We start from the raw sequence: 12,156 nt of genomic DNA, 5'->3' as shown, positions 1-12,156 counted from the left end.
AGGGAGGGAGGGAGGGAGGGAGGGAGGGAAGGAAGGTGGGACAGAGGAAAGAAATGAAAAGGCCAAGATCTGACTCTTTGTCTAGTGCAATAATTATGCCTTACAATGTTGTTAAAAATGGTGCAAAGCCATTTGGTGTGGACCAAAGAGCACCCAGAAGCATTATGGAATTTAGAACTCACAGCAGCAGATTTAATGAGATGTGGAAATTTTTATTTATTTTTTTAAGTAGGCACTACTAGCTTCATTAAATGCATGAGATGGGTTGTAGGGAAGTTATAAACCAAATTGCAGCCAGCTTATAAAATTTTAGCCCGAGTGAAAATTGACTGGGTTTACTCTTGTGAATGCTAGAAAGCAGAGATGAAGCATTTGCCTTCTCAATCTTGAGTAGGGAAATGTGCGTAGAATGGATTTTAAGCCTAAGGAAATTAGCAGCTCCTTGGCTTCCCACAGTAGTGCATTTGTCACGTGGACTATGTGGGCATGAAGGACAAAGTGGCTTCTTGTGATCCAAGCCTCTGGCTCTTCCCATCCTTCTACAATGTCCTGTTGAATGTGAGCAGAAGCTGTGAACAGCCTCTAACCTAAGAAAAATAAGACAAAGAGGCCGTGAACGTGTGGTCATCTACATGCAACCATGTCACATAAGAATGAAACATTGGTTTTAAGACATTGGCTCCCTCTTGCTTGCCTGAGTATTCTAGCATCCAAAGTCCAACAACCCATGCTCATAGATTGGTAAGATTAACATAGTAAAAATGACCATCATACCAAAAGCAATCTATAGATTCAATGCAATTCAGTTCAAAATGCCAAAACAACTCTTTTTTTAACACTTAAATTTTTCCAATAATTCCTTTTTATTTTTTATGTGCATTGGTGTTTTTCTTGTGTGTATGTCTGTGTGAGGGTGTCAGATTCCCTGGGACTGTAGTTATAGACAGTTGTAAGCTGCCATGTGGGTGCTAGGAATTGAACCCAGGTCCCCTGTGAGAGCAGCCATCACTCCAGCACCACCCCCCAGTGCAATTCTTTATAGACCTTGAAAGAGAACTCACAGCTCGACAGAGATCCTGCGGACCCCACCTGTTCTGGGCTCCACTTAAGCCTTCCAGCCCAGTGTGTGCCTGCACTTGGACACCCGAGAAGAAGCGAGGTACAAAACCACAAGTGTGTGTCTGTGTGTCTCTCTCTGTGTATGTATGTGAATGTGTGTGAGTATGCATTTATGAGTGTATGTGCAAAATGTGTGTGTAGAGTGTGTGTGTGTGTGTGTGTGTGTGTGTGTGCCATATATGCACCCACAGAGTCCAGAGAGAGTGTTGGACCCATGGAGTTAGAATTGCAGGCAGTTGAAGGCCACCTGACATGGAATCTGAGAGCCTAACTCAGACCTTCTGGGAGAGCAGCAAGTGATCTTAACTGCTGAGCCAGCTATCTCTCCAGCATCCAGGAAGACATTCTTAAGATGTTTGAAGGCACTTGAAAGAAAATAGAGGTGATTTTAAATATGACACTAAGATGTATAAAGGTGAGTTAGAACTTTCTATTGAGCTCCACTATCAAATTAATGATCTCAGTCACACTGATGAGGGAATCCTTGTACCCAGGAGGGTGGTGCCACAAACATAAAACTGTGCAGTATTTCTACTACACACAGTTGTTAGTATTCACTAGGACTGCTCGAAGTGAATTTAAAGCTGTGACCCTCCACCGTAGCTGCCTATTAAAATAAGCTGAGAGCTTCAAAAGAAATCCTGACGCATGGTCCTAGCAGATGGCAGATCTATCTGTACATTGCTTAGCGGCTGCTTGGGGCTGGGCGTGGACAGAAAGCAACTGCAAACGGGGCAGTGGAAGCACTCTGAAGCTCGTGTGTGCAATGATGGCTGCACAATTCTGCAGGTCTCTAAAAATCACTGGATTTTTTTTGTATAAAGGAGAAAGATTTACAGAATATAAATTCACCTCTGTCAAGCTATCCAGAAAGAGCAGCATTGATGCTTGTGGTCTGCAGGGACAACGGCAGGTTTGGTTGTGGGTTTTAAAAGCTCTCCAGGTGATTCTACTGTGTCATCAGGACTGAGACCCACCAACGCAGTTATCTGAAACCACTTTACAATAATGACTTGCTTGTTACCCGAAAATAGTAGGAAAACATGCTCCAAAGATCTAACATAACCTACAGCTAAACCCCAGATTCTCTGACCCCTAAATCCTATCCTGCTTACTTTATGTGATTCTAGGGTTCTCATCTAGATTTCTAAATATTTTCATTTATAGAACATTCTTCTTCACAAGCAGGTTCCCCAATACAAACTCTCTGCATAGAGCCACCCCAACTCTCCTAAGGCTTGCTTCTAGGTGTGTTTTTTCCACCATGACATAGGCTCCAAAAGTAAAGGGGCAGAAAATTCATATCTAATCTCATACCTAACTAGTGACTCTTTACCATATAAAATGTTACATACTTTCTTCCTACCTATGATTAGTACTATTTCTTCCTAAGAAATACAACTTAAGGAAGAAACAGGGTCACCCAGACAACCCAGCAAGTAAAGGCACTTGTCACAGAAACCCAGCAAGACTCAATATCCAGAGGCCAAGATGGAGGAGAGGGCGCTCTTGGGAAAATTGGCCTCTGATCTCCACCCACACTGTGGCTTGCCTGCTCACGTGTGTGGATGTACACACACTAGTAATAATAAATAAAATTAACTTTTTAAAGAAGGAATAATAGGTGATAAGTTTTTTTAAAATTCAAAATTACTTTAAAGTTTAATCACATGTCATTATATATGGCTTTTTGAGGTTTGGGGTTTTAAAAGGGGTTTGCTGTGGGAGAGTACGTTGGTGGATCTGGCTTTATTGGTGGGGGAGGGACAAGAAAGGCCACCCCTGAGTGGATACAACAGGGGGGCATAAAGCAGACATGACGACGCACAGGCTTTATAAGTGGGGAGGGTATGGAGCATGATCACTTGCAATGGTGAAAACCGGCTCCTTAGAGATGAGGAGTCACACTGGCCTAAGAAATGGCGGGTCACAGTGGCCTTTAGTAATGACAATGACTGAAGGCAGAGTGGAGGAGTGTGTGCCTGATTCTGGAATGTGGGCCTTTCTAACAGGTTTGGGTTTTTTGGGTTTTTTTGTTTGTGTGTGTGTGTGTGTGTGTGTGTGTGTGTGTGTGTGAGTGGGTGGGTGGGTGTGGGTGTGGGTGTGTGGGTGTGCAACATTCTCTTCTTTTATCACCTGTAATCTTCCAATCAGTGGTTAAGTTTTCCATGAAAGAATTCTAGGTTTCCCAGGTTTTTTTACTATCGACCACAAAATACAATTCCCAAGGTTTAATTCCTGGGAACTATATGTGAGTGCCCACATACATCACACATGTGCGCACATGCACTCACTCATACACACACACACACACACACACACACACACATACACACATGCACAATTAGTTAATTAATTACATATAATAAAAAATATTTTGCAAGACATACTTGATCTGAATTGGAGGATCATGCAATGTTTAGAAAGTAAAAGATTTTATTTGATTAAGTTACTTTTTCTGTTTTGTTTTTTTTTTATTCTTTGAGAATTTCATACATGTATGCAATGCTCTATGGTCACAACTGCCAGCCATTTGCCCCTTTGTTCCTCCTGGCACCCTGTATACCTGTCCCTTTCCCTGCATAACATCATCTTCCTCTTTTTAATACCCTACCACATTGGATTAAACTAATCCAAGGATGGAAAAAGAGAGAGATGGAAAGAAATCTTGCCCCTTCCACTTCACCATTTTCAAAAACACTACTGTCAGAAAATGTACTAGGCTAATCATGCCTCCTTACAGTGAGAGAATAAATCAAGTACCAGGAGTCACTGTTTCCAGTGGGGCATTTTCTCAGTGAGGCTCCTTCCAGAATGACTCTAGCTTGTGTCAAGCTGACATAAAACTAGCCAGCACACATCCTTCACAAACTAGTCTGTTTTCCCAGTGTACATCCTATGCTACGCAGTGGTGAGTGGATCCAGGCCAAGACAATACTCCAATTTCAAAGACTCACTACCACTTATTCTTTCTCTCTAATACTATAAATACCACCTGGCAAATCCATATTCAAAGTCATGATGTGGTTTGATTTAAAGGGACAGGACGTCTGAAAGCTAATGTGCTCAAGGACTTACTTCTAAAGCAACTTTCAGGGCTGGAGAGGTGGCTCAGCATTTAAGAGTCTATGCTGCTCCTCTAGAGGGCTCAAGCTCAAGTCCCGCAACCCCATTGGATGCTTCATTGACCAACAAGCCCAGCTCCAGGAGATCTGACACCTGTGCATAAGTGACTGAGGTGACGCCATCTTGTCCTGATCTTCCCGTAACTCCACTTTGTGTCTGCTCAGACAGATTTCAGCCCCTACCCCGCCTGGACAGCCATGCCTGCCTTGACAACACATTCAGGACCTTCCATAACCCTGGCTACGGTTATGGAAGGTCCTGAATGTACATTTGCTGAATGTATAGCCAAACAAGTGTTAGTAGGTCCCCTGATCTACACCCAACAGTGATGTTATTGTGCTCGTTGCAGCAGTTTCTTTTCACTGAACTGTATCCAGCAAACTAAGAAAAACAAATGGACATTTCCTGGACCCCATGGAGGACAAAAGACAGAGTTGGAAGGCAAGGGAAGGACTCGTGAAATGATGCTCATCTTAAGGATCTGGCAGTGTCTGCCACGTTCCTCTCAGGTCATGGGCAATCACAGATGGAATGTTTGCCTCCCAGCTCTTCCAAGTATGGCACACACTCATTCATAAGCTCACTGCAGCTCAAGTCGGAGTCAGACGGGCAGAGCTGGCTCACAGCAGCCACTGCTCATGGCTTCTACAGCAACACCAGGAGGTGAAACAAACATCTGTGAGATGATGAAGATGCCTCTTCCCCCACCCCCCAACTAGGGACCAGCAACTACTGCTACCTTGTACCTCTGAATGTGGGGACTGCACAGTTATAAAAATACTTAACCTTTTTTTTTTTTTTTTTTTTTTTTTTTTTTTTTTTTTTTGAGAGTCACTATACAACCCCTGCTGGTCTGGAACTTTCTATGTGGACCAGTCTGGCTTTGAACTCACAGAGATCCTCCTGCCTCTGCCTCCCAAGTGCTGAATCTAAATAAGTGCACTGTCACAGCTAGCAGATTAAATTTCTTTTTCTCCCTTCTGTTACCTGCGTCAAAGTCTCTCTGCTGAAAGCCATAAGGACCAGCTGTGAAACAGCACACAAGCTAAGCTCTAATGGAGGAGAGGCATGGTAACTCTGTGGAGACAGGAAAGGCAAGAAACCTAAATCCAGTTTTAAGGTGAACTTTTCAGTCTGCACACTTTTAAATCTTGGAAGACAGGACTAATTTCTCTCATACTCTTATCAGACATCTAAATCTGTGGTGAAGACAAATTAAGTTCTCTAAGTATAGAAAAAGTCAGCTGAATCATCAAAATGACATATTTAAATTTTAAAATGTCAGAATGACAGGCAGCAATTCACCGGCACAGACTGCCTTGTGGGTGTCCCAGGTCTCCAACAGACAAATACTCCACAAAGAACGTGAATTCTCCCTCAGTCAGTCATCCAGCCACACACCTGAGCAGCCTCCCTTCTCAGCCTCCCCCTAACTCTCCTCCTTCAATAAAAGTGGCTAATAAACAAAGAATGGGTAGCAAAGAATTTTTTAATGAATTCTGGGCATCTATTGCTTACATTTTGAATTTTAAAAGGTTGACGTGATGCCTGCTATTGGAATCCTACCCCTCTCCCCACAGTTAGTGAAATCATGGATCTTGGAGGTGAGCCTCTAGCTGCCATTTTACTGAACCATCATAATTCTTAAATATTTGTCCTTCTGTCCTCAGATAAGTTAGTCCTCCTCTTCATCAGCGAGACTTCTTTGTGCAACAGACAGAGACCATTAGAGAAAACCACCACCAATGAAAATGCAGAGTCGTGGAGCCCAGTCCCAAAGGATGCATCGACAAAACAAACAACTCTGCCATAAGTCTCAGGGAATCTTGTAGAAGAGAGGGCAGGAAGATTGTAAGAGCCTAAGAAACAGGGACTTTGCTGTGAGATGTTAGAAGCTACACCCATGACAGCCTAAAATCTCATCAAGATGGCAGCCTTAACATGTGTTGAAGGTGTACAACAACTGTACACAAGCTAACGTAGATGTGGGGAAGGGGCGGGGTCCCACAGGCTTCACCATACACAGAGAACTATGGGCAAGGAAGAAATGCAGAGTGGGAGCAACAGTCCTCTGCAGAAAAGAGTACAGCAACAGGTTATCCAGTACCATAAGGTCAGCCCTGAAAACATTGTACAAGCAACAGTACAGAGACGGAGCAGGTTGTGGCTGTGTACTTATGAATGAATATTTTCTCTTCAGCTTTTGGCTTGAAGCCTTTACCTTGATATGTGTGGGTTTTCAAAATGGCAACTTCTAAACATCCCCCCAGCAGGCACTGTTGAATAACAACGTGAGTTCATCAGAGGGTGTGGTGCTGTAGATCCTCTGTGGGTGAAAATGTTTTAGTAAATCTGTTTTTAAAAAAGAAATGAAGGAAATATATGCTCTCACGTTTTTCTAAAGGCGTTACTATCTGCTGTCCTGTAGATTATTTTTCTAGGCATATATGTGTGCAGCGATAATTAATAAAAAAAAAAAGGAGGCCATGAATTTGAAAGAGAATAAGGAGGTGTATATGGGAGGGTTTGGAGAAAAGGGAAGAGAAGTGAGAAATGACATGATTCCATTATAACCTCAAAAATAAAAGAAATTATTTTTAAAAGGGTTGAATTACCTTCAGTTCTTAACTCACAAGTACTTCAATAATTTTACAAAAACAAAAGATACATATATATTATATATTTTTCTTCTATAAAAATAACCAGATAGAGTTCTTTATAAAGTGACAACTTCCATATAGTTTAGCAAAATAAAAACCCATTAAATTGGATAATAAGTTACCTCATAATTTGTACAGAAACCCTAAGCCATTCACATTCATTGACCATAAGTCATTTGTTCATTGACCCTGACCCATTCATTCATTGACCCTAACTCATTCATTCACTGACCCCAAGCCATTCACTCATCAACCCTAACCCATTCATTCACTCATTGACCCTAACCCATTCACTCACTCATTGACCCTAACCCATTCATTCACTCATCCACCCTAACCCATTCATTCACTCATCGACCCTAACCCATTCACTCACTCATTGACCTTAACCCATTCATTCACTGAGATGAAAACTCAGGACACACAAGCACAGCAACCCTTTCAGACCACCCCCAAAGCGGGAATACTCAAAACCTTCCCTCGTATTAAGGAAGGAACCAAAAGCAGGTAGTGTGACCACAGAGAAAACATCTGTGGAAACTGAGATTTTATTTTACAAAGCTTTTTTCTTTTCTTTTCCTAAGATACCTTTCAAGTTAAACTTCACACCCACCCCATCTGAAACTGGACAGTAACTCTCACTTCTTGTTCCTGGAAAACACTTCCTTAAAAGAGACTGGGCAAAAAGGGAGGCGGAAACTACAAATATTTTCTAGTTCTGCTCAGTGCCTCCTTTTAAGATGACAACTGCTGGGCTCAAATCAAACTACACTTTTTAAAAACTAAGTATAAGACACTGAATAGATGATTGCCCCCTTCCTAGTAATAGCAACTTTGCAGCTACCTCACTAACAACAACAACAACAACAAAACCAGATGGGATTGGGGGTGGGGAGAGGACACAGCACAGCACCATGTTTTCAAGCATGCAAAGCGGCCAGCATTGTAGGGTAAGACCAAGAAAAATGGAAAATATGTTCAGGTGACGATAGATAACTTCTTGGAGTACAAGGAAAGAATGGGATTTGTTTATCCAAACGCAGAAAAAGCAAGATTCCAAATGGATCTTTGGTGACAATGAAATTCTGTCTCATATATACACATAGAATATATGAGACATATATGTGGGAAAAAATAATCTGTAAAACAGCCAGTAGCCAAATGCATCTTCAGAAAAAGTTAAAAAAAAAAACAAAAACAAAATTTTCCCCCTTTAAAAATAATTTGCTAGAGGAGCTCCACCAAAAGGACCTACACCCGCACACCCTCTGATAAGACCGTGGTGTTATCCAACAGCACCTGCTGGGGTCCTGTATAGAAGACGCCATGTTGGAAACATGTGCACCAAGTTGAGAACAGCAAGGTTAGCCGGGCGGTGGTGGCGCACGCCTTTAATCCTAGCACTTGGGAGGCAGAGGCAGGCGGATTTCCGAGTTCGAGGCCAGCCTGGTCTACATAGTGAGTACCAGGACAGCCGGGGTTACAGAGAGAAACCCTGTCTCGAAAAACCAAAAAAAAAAAAAAAAAAAAAAAAAAAAAAAAAAATAGAGAACAGCAAGGTGAAAGCTAGTGCTCGCCAGTCTTGTTCATCGTGGCAGTGCCTAAAGCATAGTGGGACCTGGAGTGTTTATGAATGAAGGCTTCCCCTCAAAAGTGTAGATCCCTGGGGCTCCGTAAAGTGTTCTCCCTAGTCATTATTCCTGTTTCTTCCACAAACCTGGATCCATGTTCCTTTACTTCTTTAAAATACAGACCCAGGGCCGGGCGGTGGTGGTGCATGCCTTTAATCCCAGCACTTGGGAGGCAGAGACAGGCAGATCTCTGAGTTCGAGGCCAGCCTGGTCTACAGAATGAGTTCCAGGACAGCCAGGGCTATACAGAGAAACCATGTCTCGAAAAAACAAAAACAAAAACAATAAAATACAGACCCAAACAGACAGACTTCACAACCTAAAAATCTGATTGCCTGGATAGATAGATAGATAGATAGAGAGAGAGAGAGAGAGAGAGAGAGAGAGAGAGAGAGATACATACATACATACATACATAGATATATAGATACATAGATAGATACATTAGATACATAGATAGATACATAGGTGATAGATATATAGATTTATACATACATACATACATACATACATACATACAGAGAGAGAGAGAGAGAGAGAGAGAGAGAGAGAGAGAGAGAGACTCCCTATAATCTGATCTACTTGGATTTTTTTTACCTGATGACATCCTGCTGAGTAAGATGGGACGATCTGCCCCTAAAGATGGGGTTCTCTTTTGAGAGGTTTTCTTGGCTTAAATAAGCACAAACAGCTGAGGTCTACAGACTTCCAAAAGGGACAAGTCCGGCTTGTCCCTCCTAGTCCCCCAGCCCCTAACAGCAGTATGGCCTTAAATGCTAGTCATCATGGAAAGCAAGCTGCACTCTGACTCCAGTTAGCCCAACTAAAGAGATATAGGCAGTCAGTGCCTCCAGATGGTACTACCCTTTGGCTATAAGCCTCTTCCTAATGTCAACTGGACTACACGCCACATCCCATGTGTCCTCTTACTACCACAGAAAGTGCCAAAGCCCACAGAGGCCAAACAACATATAACTGAATGACAATTGGGTCAAGAAAGAAAAGAAAAAGGAAATTTAACATTTCTAGAGATGAATGGAAAAGAAAACCACACAGATACTGGGGGGTTATTCAGAGAGTTATAAGGACATATTTGCAAATTTTACATTCCCTGAGCTGTAAAAATCTAAAAGAAAGGATAAATTTATAGACATAGATGACATACTATACTTAAACCAAAATGGAATAAATAATTTTAAAACACGTATTAAAAAAATCACTGAGATATAAGCAGTAATTAAAAATCTTCCAACTAGTAAAAGTCCAGGGACAGATAAATTCAGCACAGAATTCTTTCAAAGAAGAACTAATACCAATACTCCTCAAATTTCTCATAAAAATAGAAAAAGAAGGAATATTTTGGAGTCATTTTTATGAAAATAATGTTACTCTAATGCCAAAAGCAGATAAAGACACAACAAAACCACAGGCCAACCTCCTTGGTAAACATTGGCATAAAAATTTCTAACCAAATCCTTGTACGTCAAATTCCAGAACACATCAAAAGGAACATCTACCATGACCAAGACAGCTTCATCCCAGGGAGGCAGGGGTAGTTCAATACATGTAAATCAATATATGCCATCTACCACATAGACTCAAGGACAGAGATCCCATAATTATCTCACTAGATGCAGAAAGAGCCTTTGAGAATGCCCAACATTTGTCTATAATAAAGCTAAATTGAGATCACAGATATTATCCCATTTTCCTACAACCACCTGAATTTTTGACAAAAAGACCAAAAATAAATATTGGGGAAAGGAAGCACATTAAACAATGCTGGTCCAACTTAACTACATGTCGAAGAATTTAACCAGATCTCTATGTCTCCCCCTGCGTGAACCTCAACTCCGAATGGGTCAAGGATCCCAACGTAATCCCTGATACCCTGGATCTATGCTTCAGTTCACAGACTCAGGAAAACACTTGCTGAACTAGATGCTGGCATTAACACAGGCATGAAGACCCGACACTTTACAAACGGGAGCTCACGAAATTAAAGGGTTTCTGTATAGCCGTGAGTGCTGCTGTCATACAAGTGAATAGGTGGGGCTGCAGAGATGGCTCAGTGGTCAAGAGCACTGGCTGCTCTTCCAGAGGTCCTGAGTTCAATTCCCAGCAACCACATGGTGGCTCACAACCCTCTGCAATGGGATCTGGTGCCCTCTTCTGGTGTATCTACACCAGCTACAGTGTACTCAAGTGAATAGGCAGCCCACAGAATGGGGAAAAGAATTTTACCATCTGTGCACCTGACAGAGAGTTACTGTCTAAGAATATACAAAGAACACAAAAAAAAAACTAAACACGAGAGGACAGCTAACACAACTAAAAATTGGAGCATGGAACTAAGGAGAATTAAAAAAAAAAAAAAAAAAGAAATATACATGACCAAAAAATATTTAATGTCCAACCTTCTTAGCCATCTGATGATAGTCATAATGATATGGTGGTGCATGTCTTTAATCCTATCACTCTGGAGGCAGAGGCAGGTGGGTCTCTGTGAATTTGAGGCCAGCCTGATCAACATATCAAAATCCAAGCCAGCCAGAGTTACATGGTGAGACCCTATCTCAAAAATAAACAAACAAATAAATAAATAAATGCACAATGAAAAAAATACACACATTCAACTAAATAAACATAAGATAGAAATTAAATGTATAAGCTGGTATTTAAAATAAAAGTTACATAAGAGTCTGATGAAAAGAAAACAGAGCCCAGAGTAATTTAAACACACACAGAGGTGCATGGACACACAAGACATTTCTTTCTGCCTTCTCTAATATTAGATCCTGACAGGTATAAGGATGGTCACTTGAGATTGGAGACATTTCTATCTCATTCTGATCGAGTAGGCGCTGAGCCTAGAACAATCTACGGCTAGTCACAGAATAGCGTTATAATCGCTTTTAGGGGCTTCCCTTCTAGCAACCCAAGAGTCACTTCTTAACTCCCACTCCAGAGACTCTGATTTTAGCTGTGGGGCGGCTAACATCCAAGCCAAGATGTTTTCCTGAGTGTGCTGTGGTATGCTGGAACAGGTGGAGCAGCACTGAGATCAGCTATCAGAGGACCCATTGAAGGCTCTAACCATGCTGGGCATTTAACCCCCTGCAGGAGGGAAGAGCTGCAAGGAGAATCCACTGGGCCTGAACCTTAGAGCCCTCGACTATAAAGATACAAAACTGCATGGCAGAAATGGAGCTGTGGAATTTGAGGTACCCTGTCCCTCTGCTCCAGGGGGGGCCTTTGGCAGACAGGACAGACAGGTTCCATGTTTCAGCCTGTTACCTTTTCTATTTCTCTGAACTCTTCTGTTATCCTATGGCATCTTTCGTAGTTTCTTTCTCTCTTTGGTATAGAGACTGGCCTTTGTGTCCCTGTTTTCCTCAATCCTGATCTCACACAGACCAGAGCTAGAACTCTGTGGACAGGCTTAGCAGCGAGTACTTTAACCGGCTAAGCAATCTCAATGGTGGCAGGCACATGGGCATTTTGAATAGCTTTAAAATACTATTGAAATCAATGTTGTTACAGTGCCACTGAAGACCCTTTAAGGAAAAGCTATTACTGAATAAGTAGAAGGAGGAAGAGGAGAGGGGGAGGAGGGGGAG

This window comes from Mastomys coucha, unplaced genomic scaffold (genome assembly GCF_008632895.1).
Source record: "Mastomys coucha isolate ucsf_1 unplaced genomic scaffold, UCSF_Mcou_1 pScaffold20, whole genome shotgun sequence".
Lineage (NCBI taxonomy): Eukaryota > Metazoa > Chordata > Mammalia > Rodentia > Muridae > Mastomys > Mastomys coucha.
Note: the sequence above shows the minus strand (reverse complement) of the source record.